The sequence below is a fragment of the Leopardus geoffroyi genome, chromosome D4 (assembly GCF_018350155.1).
Source record: "Leopardus geoffroyi isolate Oge1 chromosome D4, O.geoffroyi_Oge1_pat1.0, whole genome shotgun sequence".
In the NCBI taxonomy this organism is placed as follows: Eukaryota; Metazoa; Chordata; class Mammalia; order Carnivora; family Felidae; genus Leopardus; species Leopardus geoffroyi.
Window position 1 is genome coordinate 5,809,008 of NC_059342.1, and position 16,275 is coordinate 5,825,282.

The window sequence follows — 16,275 nt, forward strand, 5'->3', positions numbered from 1 at the left end:
AGATTTCATTCTTTTTGATGGTTGAGTATACATCTTTATCCATTCAGCAGTAGATGGACACTTGGGCTCTCTGCATAGTTTGGCTATTGTTAGTAGTGCTGTTATAAACATCAGGGTGCATGTGCCCCTTTGAATCTGTATTTTTGTATTACAACTATAGTCTTGGTATTAGAAATATGTCAGGTAATAATTTTTTTAAAAGTTCTAGAAATCCAACTTTAATGTCCTAAATCAAAGAAAACAATAGTTTTTCTCTTTTCTCTGATTTCTTCGGCAAGTGTGCTTAATTATTATGCCTCTGGGTGAAATGGTGTTTTCGTTCCTTCAATGAATGTGGCCAGCTAAGTTTATGGTTTTTGTTCAGGAGATGAATCAGATGGGAGTGGGGAAGTGAAACATTTTAGCCCCACTTCAGATTCCTTAGGAAGAAACCTGGTCATCCCACCTTGAGTCACGGGTCAACAAAGACCCTGGTGTCTCCCATGAAGATCATGGGGTTGGAAGGGGTTGCAGAGACTTAACAGAAAATTCACAGAGGAAGAGGGTGGACGGTTTCCCTCAGAAAGAGAACACGTGACAGAACAATAAATATCTGGGGGTGGGGAGACAGCACCACCACCCAGAAGAGAGGGTGAGTTACATGTTACAGCAATTAGGTCCTTGGAAGGTTCCTTGCAATAGACTTAGGGGTGCAGAGCAGGGATCACAGATCACTGTGAGACCCAGGGGCTCCTCTTTCTCTCCTAGGGGAGCTGGAGACCTAACTTCATGAGCGCTTCTTGTATCCGCAGGACATGGACGCCGCTTCCCCGCATTTACTCTCCTCTCCCTCCTGCTCCAAAAGGGCTACGTTGACCTGAATTTTGCCCGTTGCTTCCCACTGTGTAGTGTAACTTCCTGTTGCTTTAACTTTCTTGATTTTTTATATTCAGAACGTATTTTCTTACCTCTTAAAATCACAGATGATCCCAGGATTTATCTAAATAAATCAGAAAGAAGATTTTCATCAACTCGGGAATTCTGTTGGCATCTAGCACCCTCGTGGCTTATTCTGAAATCTGAAGAACGTGACCACATGTAGCCTCTGTCAAACAGGGAGCTAAGAACTCTGCAATGAAACAAAATTCCAGGTATTTAGCATTACTGTTCTTGTTAAAATTGTTTTCAGAACTTTGGTTTTACTGGTATTTTCTGACTGCTTTACCCCCATTCTAGTAGAGGGTTATTCGTTAATGATGAAAAGAAGGAGGCGTGAGGCTTGGAGGAGAAGCTTAAGAATACATAAAGCAAGCAAAATATTTGCATTCTTGGTTTGTTTTCCCATTTTGTTTTTTCCATTCACTATTTAAAATATGCTCCTTACGGAGAGAAGGACAGCAAAATGCAACCATTTCTACAGCTAATTTGCAAATGGAAAGTGTTAATTAAAATTTGAGGCTCTCAAAGTTTCTAATTAGCCTGTAAAATCCATTCTGCTATTGGGATTTCAGTTTTTATTTCTTTTCCTGGTTGTATCTCTAATTATAGACTATAAGCTAAAAGGATATTTTTTTATATTTCACAAGAGCATTATAAAAGAAAACTACCAAAGTTTTAAAAATATAAATGGCTTCCTAAGATTCGGTTGATACAGATACTATTAAATGATTTGGTTTCACTGCAAAGTGAACATTTCTAACAGAAATGATTGAGCTTTTACTTTATGGATTAGAATTTAGGGGAAATAATCTCAAATATTGATAAGGTTTGGCTAAATCATGGGCATAATTTCATCTATGGGTGATATACAATTTTCATATTCTTTTTTTATCTAAATGACACAAGACAATGGCAAAAAGCATGGATTAGCACTCCATTTTTTAATACATATGCAGGATTGGTCTTTTAGGATAATAATCTTGCATAATAGTTGTGAAGTTGCAATAATGGCAGAGTCAGACATTAAGACAACAGCAATTTATTGACTAGTCCCTAGTCAATAGGGAGCACTTAAACTCTACTTATAACAGCAATCCTGAAGGTCACTATTTTATTTTTTACCACATACACATATACATAGCTAATGTATGATACAAAGTATATGCATAGCTAATATAGTATTATATATATACTATATACTATATATTACATATAACATATAGTGTTATATATACTATAATATATATACATAGCTAATATATGATGCAAAGTATATGCATAGCTAATATAGTATTATATAGATACTATATGTATATGTAATATATAGTATATAGTATAATATATATACTGTAATATATATACTTAACGAATATAGTATGCAAAGTATGTATATATCATAAAGTCACCCAATTTTAGTGCACAATTCAGTAATTTCTAGTAAATTTGTAGTGTTGTGCAACTGTTCCCACAATCCAATTTTTGAACATTTCCATCACCACATAAAGATGCTTCATACTCATGTACCAGAGCTCTGTATTCTCACTCCAAGCCAAAGTGATCACTAATGTACTTTCTGCCTCTGTAGGTTTGTCTTTAATGGACATTTCATATAAATGGGATTTCAAAATCTGTGCTTTTTAAAAATGTACTTAGCATAATATATTGGAGGTTTGTTTTTGTTGTAGCGTGGAAGGGCATTTGCATTATTTCTACATTTTGGCTGTTACAAATCATGCTGCCATGAACAGTCATGCATGAGTCTCTTCACAGACACGTATTTGCATTTGTCTTGGATGGATATTCAGGGAAGTAATTGCTGGGTTATATGGTAAATGTATGTCTTTGTTTTTAAATAAGTGACAGGTTGTTTTCCGCAGTGGCTGCACCTTTGTATCTTCCCATGAGCAATGGATAAGCGTTCCAATTTCTCCATGGCCTCCCTGACTCTTGTAGTTGACCATCATTTTTACTATAGACATCCTAGCGTTCGTGAAGGGCATCTTACTGTGGCTTTAGTCTGTATTTCTCTGATGGCTAATAATGCTGAGAAACATGCCATGTGCTTATTGATGAAATGTCTATTCAAAATTTTAGCTTAAATTTTATTGCATTTTTGTGTTCCCATAATTGAGCTGTAAGCATTTAAAACAGACTTTGGATACAAGTAATTTATCATACATATGTTTTGAAAAATTTGGGTCCTGATCTGGGGCTTGTTTTTCCATTTGTTAATGGTGTTCTTGAAGTTCAGGATGTTTGCATTTTTACGAACACAAATTTATCTTTAATCACAGGTGTTTTTGGTATTGTATTAAGACTGTCTAACGTAAGGTCCCTACTTTACCAAAAGAGGAAACTGAGGCCTCATAAGGCCAAGGACACACTCGAATGCAAGAGTGTGTTCAAGTGCGGGATATTGGCCCTGCACTGCCTTTGCCCTGCACTCACTGCTATCAGGGTGGAATTCAAGTGAGCTCAGGTGAGTGACGTCTGACCCCAGGCCTGCGATTTCCCAGGCAGTGTAGCTATTGAGTTCAAAGAAGGAACAGACGTGTCTTTCCAGACAACCCTCCCCTAGCTTCTTCTGTATAATGGGAAAGAAAGTTTCTATAAGCAAATACATACTCTAAGGAAGTTTCTAACGATCATTTAATCACCCCAAAGTAAAGTGGACAATGCTCTTCTCTGATTTTAAGATCTAAAAAGTATACATCTAAGTACACAACTGGCCTTTCATCTTTTTTTTTTTAATAAAACAAGTTGTATAGGAAAACCAGGGAACAAATTATCAAATTTAAAGTGATAAAATATTGCAGTGGCATTACCCAAATTAGAAACAATAACTATTATAATGTGCCAATAATTAGGGCTAGTCACAACGTATGTTGGTTTAATGTTAAAAACTGAGTAGCGAAATTTTATGAAGATTAAGTTGAGGAGACTAGTTCATGTTATGAATTTAGAGAACATTTCAAAAATGCGCTTGTGGGAAGCAGGCTCTAAGGTGACTCCAGTGACCCCCTATCTGCTTGGATTCCCACCCTGCGTAATCCTCCTACCTCTTAAATATGGACTAGAATTATTGACCTGCCTCTAATAAATATTACACAGCAGAAGCAAATACAGAACTATAACTTTCAAAGTTAGGTGACAAAATGACTGTGGCATCCACCTTACCCTTCCTCTCTTGATCACCTGCTCTGGAAGAAGCCGGCTGCCATGTTGTATGCTGCTGTATGAACAAGCCCACAAGGTAAGGCACCGGTATCTCTTGTCAACAGCCAGAAAGGACCCGGGGTTAGGGAGTGCCAGTCACCAGCCCTGGGGAGTGATCAGGTCTCTCAAGGGATCCTCGCCTATGAACCTACGAAAAAAACCCAATAATATTCTTTAAATCCATATAACTTTTGGATAAACCAAATATTCAAATTGAGTGGAGATGGGCCAAACCAGGAGAAGGTGAGATGATTTTAAGTATCCCTCCATTATCCAAGCACCTTACACGTAAGGTCTAATGAGAAAATGCCATCAGCAGCAACTGTCACTGTGCTAATAACCTCGGTGGGGGTGAGTGAGCTCTGAGTCTGCCGTGATGACATCATGCTCAAGACAGCACTTGGAATCTTCTTTGTTTGAGGGCTGTACTGAGATACCAAGGGTGTCTTGTTCATTCAAACTTCACATTCTCAATTCTTGATGTACTACTTATTAGAGTTTAAAGGGTTCATTTACATTCTTATGACCAGTCTTAGTTTAGCAAAGGGCATGACTTCAAACCAAGCAATTAAACAGAGTGAAGTTTCTTATAACTTATCTCTCTTTAGTTACATTATCATGAGGGATTCTAATGACTGAGCGTGCTGAGCATCACAATAATGAGGGGGAAATAAACAAGGAATCTTGTAAAGCAGAGCGTCTCAAAGTGTGCTGCCATCTTTTATAAGACAAGTAAATTCTCTGGGGTGCCTGCCTGGGAGGCTCAATCTGTTGAGCTTCTGACTTGGGCTCAGGTCGTGATTTCATTGTTCTGGATTTCAAGCCCTGCATTGGGCTCACTGCTGTCAGCGCAGAGCCTGCTTCGGATCCTCTGTCTCCCTCTCTCTCTGCCCCTCCTCGACTTGTGCATTTCTCACACTCTCTCTCAAAATGAATAAATAAACTTAAAAAAAAAAAAAAAGCAAATTCCCTGTCCCCTGACTCCCAAACTATTAGATCAGAAACTCTGGAGCCTAGGATTCTTAAGTCCTCTAAAGTTTGAGAAATACTGTCCCAAAGCACTTGTTTTGAAAGTGTGGCTTTGTCCTAGAACAAAGAGCGTCCCAAGACTGGCCAAAAATTGACAACAAAATGTAATATATAATTCTACACTCTTAGTTTTTATATACTGCTGGGGATTAAATACGAGTAAACTGAACTGAACTAATCAGTGGTGAATCATAATCTATATTCATAACATAAGATCAATTAGTGGAGTGTATCGATAAAACCAGCATTACCATGTATTTTAGAAATATGGTGGGTTTGGGGTGCCTGGGTGGCTCAGTCGGTTAAGCATCCAACTTCGGCTCAGGTCATGATCTCACGGTTCGTGAGTTCAAGCCCCATGTTGGGCTCTGTGCTGACAGCTCAGAGCCTGGAGCCCGCTTCGGATTCTGTGTCTCCCTCTCTGTCTGCCCCTCTCCCGCTCACTCTCTGTCTCTCAAAAACAAACATTGAAAAAAAGTTAAAAGTAATAAAAAGAAGAAAGAAATATGGTAGATTTAAGTCCCACACTGGTTATAGAGATTACTTAAACATAAAACCTTAAGAAAAGAAATTTGGTTGTAAAACTCCTGCACTGGAAAATAGGAAGAAACTCCACGTTTTTTTTTTCAAGAATGACACTTGGTTATCAGTGCATCAGCAGGATGCATCCTGGCGTTGACTGGGAGGCCAGATTCAAAAGGAAGAATTCTGCCTTCCTAGGTAGTTAAACAATGGGCTCCTGCATCTAGCAAAAACAAACCAAAACCCAAAAACCAAAAAACAGTAAACAGGGTTTGTAAGATAGTTTCCTTTTACATCATTGTGAAAGATTTGCTGAAAGAAGAGGTTGAAGGAGTCTGGATGGGATGTTTACAACTCATATACTTTTCTTTGTTTTCTTTCCTTATAGTGGGTTCGATACCACTTACAACACACATTGTTGTCTAGGATCAGTGTGTCCAAAAATAACCTTCCCTTGCTCCTGCCCAAAGATGGGTTCTGTTGGGAGTTTTGCCAGCACCAGCTTTTAAAGAATTAAAGGATTTGAGGTAAAGGGAATGTATTCGGGTCAGAGCCCCTTTCCCTTGGGTTTCTAGGACAGAGACATCTAGCTGTTTTCTCTTACTCATCCCTTTTATTTCACGGCCCTAAGTTTATCCTTCACTCCTATGCCCTGTCCACCAGAGAAGCAGAGTCTGTGGAGGAAAATGTCAGGGGGAACTCGGTGAGGACCAGCCCTGGGAAACACCACCGGATTGAAGGAGGAGGCTGTGGGTAAGTAACACTTGAGAGAAGGACCCCTGGAAAGGGCCATTCAAGGGTCGGCTTCCCGTCTCCTCCTTCAGACCCTTCGACTAAAACCAACCCTGCTCCTGACCTTAATCTCAACATCTACCAACTTAAATTTTTTTAAGTTTATTTATTTATTTTGAGAGAGAGAGCAGGGGAGAGGCAGAGAGAGCAGGGGAAGAGCAGAGAGAGAGGGAGAGAGAGAATCCCAAGCAGGCTCCACAGAACCCGATGTGGGCTCGAACCCTCAAACCATGAGATCGTGACCTGAGCCGAAACCAAGAGTCCAATGCTTAACCGGCTGAGCCACCCAGGCACCCCAGCACCTACCGATTTTATAATCTCTAGACTCACTTTTATTGTCAATAACCACTGTGTTGACTTTTTCTCATTTCCAATAGTTAGAACAGTTTTCTTTACCTTTGGAATCCCTTTGAAATGCTGGTTGATATCTGGCTCCTGAAGCCTGCCATGTTCTTGCCTAGCTCTGTTTGTGCAGATGTCTGTCTACCGCTCACAGGTGTGGTGCTTCCTCTGGGGACAGGGAGGCCCCGCGCTCACCCGTGCTCGCTCGCCTCCTCCATGCCACTGCCATGTTATTCTCCAACATGGAATGTGGCACATTTCACATAAATAAAGGGATACCATTTACTTGCAGCAGGAACACTCACAAAGTAGGAAATAGAAACGAACAAAAGCACTGGGGATCTTGCTAACCTGTCTTAATTTACTAAAACCTTTGCTTTCTTTTTAAAATAACCTTCTATTATTTAATATGAGTACATAGAAATATGTTACATTATTTTTATAATTCATGTCTAAAATATTTTATAACAAGCCGTGTTTCCATGAGATTTATATAGCACATTCTGGATTTTGGTTCATTTGGTTAGAAGTTTTCTTTTTTTCTTAATATAATTTGTTGTCCAATTGGCTTCCATACAACACCCGGTGCTCATCCCAACAAGTGCCCTCCTCAATGCCCATCACCCACTTTCCCCTCTCCCCTGCCCCCCCATCAACCCTCAGTTTGTTCTCTGTATTTTTCTAAACTGTTTTGCAGAGTCTTGCATTAAGAATATGAAGTTTGGGGCACGTGGGTGGCTCAGATTCTCCCTCTCTCTCCCTCTTCCCCTCCCCTACTCTCACACGTGCATGCACCCTCGTGTGTACTCTCTCTCTGTCTCTCTCTCAAAAAATTTAAATTTAAATTTAAAAAAGGATATACAATTTAAGGTTGTAGAGAATCCAACAGGGTTACTATATTCTGACATAGATCGTAAGAATTTATTCCAGGACATGCCATCCTGCCTGAGATGTGTTCTACTGCGGCCCAGGGTCTGGGAAAGGCCCTTGGTTTACCATCTTGTGGATCGGGTAAATGATGTAGAGACACTCAAAGATGGTGGGAAGTTGTGTCCTGGACCACTGAGTAAGCTTCATAAGTAAGTGCCTTAATCACAGAGGACAAGATGATATGACGCATGATAAGATGCTATTGTCATGGTCCCACACCTTTTCAGAGAGGGCCGTCCTGTGAAGAGGAGGGACCAAGCACCAAGCCAGGAAGATCTGGGCTCTGATCAGCTCAGTCTGACGGCTGGTGGGAAAAACAAACAAACAAACAAAAAATTACCTAATCTCTCTTATCATCAGTTTCTTCATCCAGAGTGTGAGGTTTGGGATGTCAAAGCCAGCCAATCGTAAAATGCTCACTCTGACTATTTCATATGAATACCTACAATCCTCACAGCTCTTACAAAAGGGAGCATGTTGTACATACACATATACAGAGGTGTTTTATATTTCTGTTGTATGTATAAAAATTGTATTTAGGGGCGCCTGGGTGGCGCAGTCGGTTAAGCGTCCGACTTCAGCCAGGTCACGATCTCGCGGTCCATGAGTTCGAGCCCCGCGTCGGGCTCTGGGCTGATGGCTCGGAGCCTGGAGCCTGTTTCCGATTCTGTGTCTCCCTCTCTCTGCCCCTCCCCCGTTCATGCTCTGTCTCTCTCTGTCCCAAAAATAAATAAACGTCGAAAAAAAAAATTAAAAAAAAATTGTATTTAAATTTTGATGAAGATAATTATGTATTTTAATTTTCTTTTCAGTAATATGTATTTTCTCTCCTTAAAAGTACCCTTTCTGGCTACTGTACATATGCCCCAAGGCTGTTAATGTAGAGGGCCACTGGCCGGAAGCCATACGCATTTGATCTGAGGTACCCCTGCCTTCCAGCTAGTGTGGGTTTAGTTTTCCCATCTAAGAGGCTTTGCCATGGCATCCCAGGGACCAGGTGTGGCCACATCGTGGCGTGAGACCCACATATATAAAAATAACCACAGTCCGACCCCAGAAAAAGATTCAAGGGGCATGTATCAAAGAAGAAATAGAATTTTACATTGCCTTTTAGCAATGTACTTTATCAGAAGTCCTTTTATTTGAACCTGGTTTATTGTAAAACAGGGTGGCAGCGAGGCAGCAGAGAACCACTGTTTCAAAAGCTGGACATGTCACTAAGTCCTTAAGATGTTATGAAACCAAGCTTTGGCTCTGGTGCAGAAATCGGATGGTGCTTTCTGTCCCCTGGGTAATAGTCTCTGGCAGATAGGGCTCCCCTTTTGGTGTTGTTATTGTTATGTTTCTCTTCCCCAGGTTTTTTGTTGATGTCGTTATTTTGCTTTATCTCTTAAAACTTGCAAAATGATGTGTGTGTAAGTTATGCGGAAGACATAAGGAATAAAAATAAATGAACGCCCAGTGTAACCACTCCACCTAGGAAAGAAAACCCACTTGTGTCTTTGTGGGCCTGGATCGGTCCCCATTCTGCTGTCAACTCCATTGTTCTTCTTTATAGTTTATTTGATATGAATATACAGCTAAATAAGACAGTGCTTTGATTTGCATATTTTTGAACTTCAGATAAGTGGAATTGTACTGTGTATATTCTTCAGCTTGATTTTCAGTTCGATATTACGTTCATTTTTTTTTTAAGTTTATTTCTTTCTTTAAGGGGGTGAGGGGCAGAAAGAGAGAGATGGAGAGAGAGAGAATCGCAAGCAGGATCTGGGGTGTCAGCACAAAGCCTGATGTGGGGCTCAATCCCATGAACCCTGAGATCATGACCTGAGCAGAAATCAAGAGTGGGATGCTTAACCACCTGAGCCCCCCAGGCACCTCTCAATATCATGTTTATAATACTAACTCCTACAAAGTTTCATCGTGGCCTACGGTCATTGCTTTATCGTATCCCATCATAAAACTATGTCAAGCAAATGTATCCATTCTAGTTGATTGGATTGGGTTTTTTCCTCCCATTTTTGATATCACAGTGAAAACCGCTATGAATATTCTTAGGCTTCGGGATCCCGGGGCTGGAATTTCTCTAGATTGTATTCAGTACAACTGCGGTATCCAAAGGTTTCCATGTGTTCACATATACTAAGTCACAACAAACTGTTTTCCAAAGTGGTTACATCCCCACCATCAGTTACAAGACTAGAGGCACTGGGTGGCTCAGTCAGTTAAGTGTCTGACTTCCGCCCAGGTCAGGATCTCAGTTCGTGGGTTCGAGCCCTGCATCTGGCTGGCTGCTGTCAGCATGGACCCGGCTTCACATCCTCTGTCCCCCTCGCTCTCTACCTATCTCTCTCTCTCTCTCTCTCTCTCTCTCTCTTTCTCTCTCTTAAAAATAAATGAGTAAAACATATGACTCAGGGGCTCTATGCCACCACTTACAGTTGATGGTGTCAGTTTTTTTAATTGTGTCCAATTTGCGGTTGAGAGATGGTATCTGTGTTCTAATCTGCATTTCCTCAATTCCTAAGGCAGCAAAGAAAGAAAAATAATTTTAGTTAGACAAACCAAGGGGGAAAAGGTGGGAAGGGCTACCTCACGTGGAAGGATCGGAAGGAAATGGGGGTGTCTCCTGTGGTGGGTCATCTGTGTAGACATGAGTGACAACACGGGCTGTGCCAGGTACAGAGGGCTGCAGACAGCAGCAGTGGTTTCTAGCTGTTCTAAGAGGCAAAACCTCCCCTTTTAAGTGCCATAACTAAGGATTCTTAGCTAATGAGTTAGAGACCTGGCCAGAAGGTGCTCAGCTAGATGGGGAGACTAAACAGATGGTGTTGGAGAGGAAACAACGCTTAGGGTATAAAAGGGGGTGGGTCGGAAGACGTACATGGTGTCTATTCTCTCAGGATCTGAATTACTTTGCATCTTAAGAAAAGGAAAATCACACGTAAAAGCAAAGTTTAAAAATCCTTGAGAAGAATTAACCTGGCGTGAGTCATGCAAATATTTTAAGCTTAAGAGAATCATTAAGGTCTTTCTAGATTTGGAAAATTAAAAAAAAAATACACACACACACACACACACACACATATATATATATAGGTCTGTCAAATTTAAGATCTGCACGGTTTTGGGAGGCAATGCCTTGTCTGCATCAAATCTCGATGAAGCATTTCCAGCCCTTTGGAGATGCCTCCTATGGTTCCCCAAGTTTTATTATATGCCGCTACAATGAATCACTCACTATCTGGGGTGGAAACCAATCCCAGCCTTCCTGCCTTGAATGTTACGCTGAGTTGAGTATCACCATTCACTAAAAGGACCCACGATGGAGTCTAGAAAACTTTGTGGGTCACTTTGGACTCTGTTGGAAACAGATACCAAGATGGAATCAGACACACAAGTGATTTGCCCGGGAAATGCTCGTGGTGAATAAAGAAGCAGGAGTAGAGGGGGAGAGCATTCCAATTGCGATGCAGGACACTTGAGAGACCAGACAGGGCAAGAGGCAGGATCAAGCAAGAAGAGCCTCGGACCTCGATGCAGCTCTGAGAAAGCCTTGGCCAGGCAGATGGGGAGCTCCAGAGCAAAGGTTGCCCACTGGGGGAATCCCACACCAGGCAGGGAGGGCCCCACTCTACCATCCAGTCACTGGCTGGGAGAAGCCTGGGGGAGAGCATGGCCCCAGTTTGAAGGCCTGCGGGGGATCCCAACAGTCCCAGAGATGCAGCAGCTGGGGGCTGTCCCTGCTGTCCCTACTGCCCCTACTGCCCCTTACAATATGTCAGAATATGTTCTTTTGAAAGGGAGAGCTGAAAAGCGTACCTCCACAGGTGCCTCACTAAGAAATATAAATCTAGCAAACTCACCATACCAAGATGCCTACGGTCTTCAGTGTCTGCATGACAATGAAATATCATGAACACATCTGGACTTCTATGTGCTTGCCTGTCAATTAGGATGATTAAGAATATCGCACTGCTGTTCCTAATGATATTGAAATCAAATAAGAATTATGTGTCTGGCTCAAGGGATTTTTTTCCCTAAACTTTTCTTTGTTTACAAACAAGTAAAAATTTCACATTGGGAAGCCTGGATGGCTCAGCTGATTGAGCGTCCAAATCTTGATTTTGGCTCAGGTCACGATCTCACAGTCGCGGGATCAAACCCCGAGTCGAGCTCCACACCAAGCATGGAGCCTGCTTGAGATTCTCTCTCTCCCTCTGCCCCTCTCTCCTGCTTGCACTCTCTCTCTCTCTCTCTCTAAAAAGAAAAATGTAAAGAATGCTTTAAACTTCACATTTTTTAAATTTACAAATTAAACTGATATAGAGACATATGTCACTATTCTGTAGTCTCCATTATCTATAAGTACAGTGATTCTCTTTTGTGTTCCCATCCTAGGGCATCCTTAATTAGCTTACTGTAAACAGGATTTATTCTGCATGAACACATACTCATTATTTATTTGGACTTCACATAAAATGATCGCTACCCTGACCCAGCGGTCCCTAATCACTCATGTGTGTCTAGAACATTCTGTGCCTAGTGATGCTGACATAAGATTGTGGAAATCAGCCCTCCTTCAGTGTTTATTATGTGATGCTCAGACCTCTCAGACTCATTTGCCTTGTTACTTTACTCCTATTAACAGCATATCCCATTAAAGCAGAAAGACACAACTGGCTTCCGATAAGAGACCAAGCTTAAGCAAGAGACTGATCCTTTATCCCTCCCTTTGCAATGTTCAGTTACATAATTTATAATAGGAAAGAAGTGGAATGTCTCACTCATTGTTGTACTAGAAGGGTACAACATCTATATTAGGTTGGCCTTCTGTGCAGGAAAATAGAAATACGAATCCCTATAGGTTTCTCTAACAGAGGCCACTCAGTCCAAGGAGGTGCAGAGAATTCTAGAAATGACATGCATCTGTGATGTCTACCATGTCACATGCCTTTACCCAAACCTCTTCCTATCTCACTAGAAATCTCTTACTACCCAGCATGGTTTTCTGTTTAGTCTCATGGCCACAGTAAACCTTCTGGAAGGAGAACAGCTTTCCAGTTGGAACATCAGTATTCCTTCCTCTCCTGACGGCCTCACCCTCCAGTCCCCTGACTCAATGCCTATGCACTTTGGCCCTTGAATGGCTCTTATCGACAATTTGACCTCCCTTTATTCCTGTCACCACCCCTCTGCCCCCTTTAACAGAAAACACTGTTCAATGACAGTGCAAGAAGACCCATCAAAAATAGAACCCAAGTCACTGTTAGAAGACTCGCTATAAAACATCAAAACGAAATTTGCAAAATCAAAGCTCACATTAGAAGCCAGACCTCCCAAAGCCAAAGAAACTCCTTGACTGACAAATACACTAATATAGCCCCTTTCCAAGGAAATTCTTCCTCTACTACGACACTCTGTCCCCTGCTCAACCTTCTGTAGAAACAGAAACTTAACTAATCTAAAACACAACAGCTGCCAACATCTGGGGCTGAAAAGCCCATTGGAAGGATGAGGCGGGACGTTTTGCCACTCAGATGGGTTTTGGAGACATCCAGATTGTCCACTGGGTCTCTTCGGGGCCCTTCGCCCAAAATCTAGTCCACAGCCTTCGTAAGACTACGCATCAGGGCAAAGGAAATCTCAAAGACCTCCTCCACAAATACTTACGGCAATGATGACAACCAGATCTTTTGCACAACCAGAAATGGGGATCTTGTGCTCTTATTTCTGTGCTTTTGTGGGATGCATGGCTGAAGTTTTAGAATTCAAGCTCTCCGTTTGCGTCTGCCTGTATGTGTTCATGTCTGTGAATACATGATAGTTTCCTACCTTTGGATGGTATTGCAAAATTAGAACATAAATTTCTTAAAGGGACTTCTTTTCTGATTGCTCTAAAGATGAACACTTCAACTAGAGTTCTGAGAAATTCAGGGAACTGAGCTTCTGATATTTTCATATACTTTAAAAAGAAGTACTCTAATGAAACTAGCTCAAAGATTTTTAAAATTCAAGTTCACCTAATTTATGTAAATCTTTGGCAAACAGGACTAGTTTGATACTGTTGGTTGAATAAAAATGGCTACGTTTTCAGTGTCATACATTTTTATTCTATTCGGACGTATTTCTCCTAAACTTACAAAGGTTTCCTGATTAGGGGCACCTGGGTGGCTCAGTCAGTTGAGTTTCCAACTCTTGATTTCAGCTCAGGTCATCAGGCTTTGCAGTGAGCATGGAGCCTCCTGAAATTCTCTCTCTCTCTCTCTCTCTCTCTCTCTCTCTCCCTCCCTCCCTCCCTCCCTCCCCACCCCCCCCATTCCTCTCTTCTGCTCACACCGTCTAAAATAAAATAACAATAACAACAATAATAATAAGAAATACTTTTAAAACAACAAAAAATAAAGTTTTCTGGGTTAAATAAACCAGCATTGTAGCTACCAGATGCTTCAGATTATTAAAAATGTGCGTTTGTGTTTAACCAAATTGAACCATTCTTCCGACCAAACTTATTTCAACAGTACTTACGATTCGTAGTATGAAAATAGTTTCCAATCTCTTTAGATAACTTAAAACCTTAAACTTATGCTAAACTGAGCTGATAGTATCCTGTGGAAGGGTGCCTGGGTGGCTCAGGTGGTTAAGAGTCTGACTCTTGATTTAGGCTCAGGTCATGATCTCACGGTTCATGAGATAGAACCCCACATCGGGTTCTATCCCCACATCTGCACTGACAGTGCGGAGCCTGGGATTCTCTCTCTCCCTGTCTCTCAGCCCCTCCCCTGTTCCCCTCTCTCTCGTGAAAGAAATAAATAAAACTTTTTAAGAAATAGTATTCTTTGGGTACCCAAGTCACTTATAAACAAGATAAAATACTGAAAATTAATTACTAAGCATAATTTTAATTTTATGTGCTTTTTGTCTCTTCATTTTTACATGGTACAGAGAGGCTACAGTCTCTTGACTTACCATAACATTTTATATTAGTATTTTCTCTTTTTCATCTATGGCACCCCTCTTTTCAGATGCCTGATCTCCAGGTCTCTAAAACAACCGATCTGAGAACTGAGGTCAAGAGATGCACCATCAGGGCACCTGGGGGGGGGCTCAGTCAGTTGAGCGTCTGACTTCGGCTCAGGTCATGATCTCGTGGTCCATGAGTTCGAGCCCCATGTCAGGCTCTGTGCTGACAGCTCAGAGCCAGGAGTCTGCTTCAGATTCTGTGTCCCTCTCTTGCTCTGCCCCTCCCTCACTCATGCTCTGTCTCTCTCTCTCTCTCAAGAATAAATAAAACAGACTGGTGGGGGCTGCGTGACGGCGAGACGACGACCATCCACAAACGGTATCTGGTGGCAGGAAGGAGGGTCTCGGTTAGGCGTCCGTTCGACCCACAAAGCCCTCTTGCTGCGCCCTCCGTTCCGTGTCCCCCTCCCCCCACCCCAGCCGGGATAACGCTACTGACCCAGGTGGCTGGGGGCGAGGCAGGTGCTGCGTCCCGGCCGCCCTGCTGCGATCGGCCCGTAGTCGGCACACACGGACTCCCTCACTCCACCACCGTGGTGGTGCCCGGACGCCCCCTGCCTGTTGGTCGCTTTTATACTACCCAAAGAGGTCGACAGGGTGGGCGGTGGGGCTTGAGGAAGCTGTCTGGGAGTACATGGATGGAAATAGGAACAGTTGTAGTTAGAAGGAATGGGAAGGGGTGGGGTGGGGTGGGGTGGGGTGGGGTGGGTGTTTTCACGCGCGCACGGGAGGGGCGGAGGGGCAGAGAATAGGATCTCGAGATCATTTTGGAAATATCAACCTGTGTTATTCTCCGAGCACCTTCGACAGAAGTATTTGGTGGCAAAGACGACCACGGAGGGACGACTCAAAACACCACCTCTGCGGCTGAGGGGCCCCCGGACAGACAGGGAGGGTCGGGACCGGAAGGACAGCTTCCCTCCTTCCTGGAACCCAGATGGGAAGGCAGAAGTGCTCCCCCACCCCGACTTAGAGTTGAGGCTCGGCCACACTCGGGCGGTGCTAGTCGCCCACTCTCTTGCTGTCGAGAAGGAATTCCTGTTCTCCTGTGGGGTCATGTAGTTCGGGGAACTTCCCAAGCCGCGCTCGGCTCACAAGAACACCTACGCCCAGTGTCATCAACTCCCTCCCTCACACTCGCCATCCCCCTCTGAAGCCCAGAAGGGAAAGAAAAAGAAAACATCGACTGCCTGCCTGCCTGCCTGCCTGCCTGCCTGCAGTATACTATTCTACGTGTTGCCTCACCTATGAACACTGGAAACACAACTCGCATGCCAAAATTCCCATCCTTGTAAAAGCGAACGGTTCGGGGGCACCTGGGTGCCTCACTCACTCGGTAAGGTGTCCGAGTCTTGCCTCAGGTCATGATCTCGGGGTTCTTGAATTTCAGCCCCCACATCTGGCTCTGTGCTGACATCTCGGAGCCTGCTTGGTGATCCATTCTCTCCCTCCCTACCCCCTCTCTGCCACTCACTCGCTCAACTGGAATGAATGCATACGTAA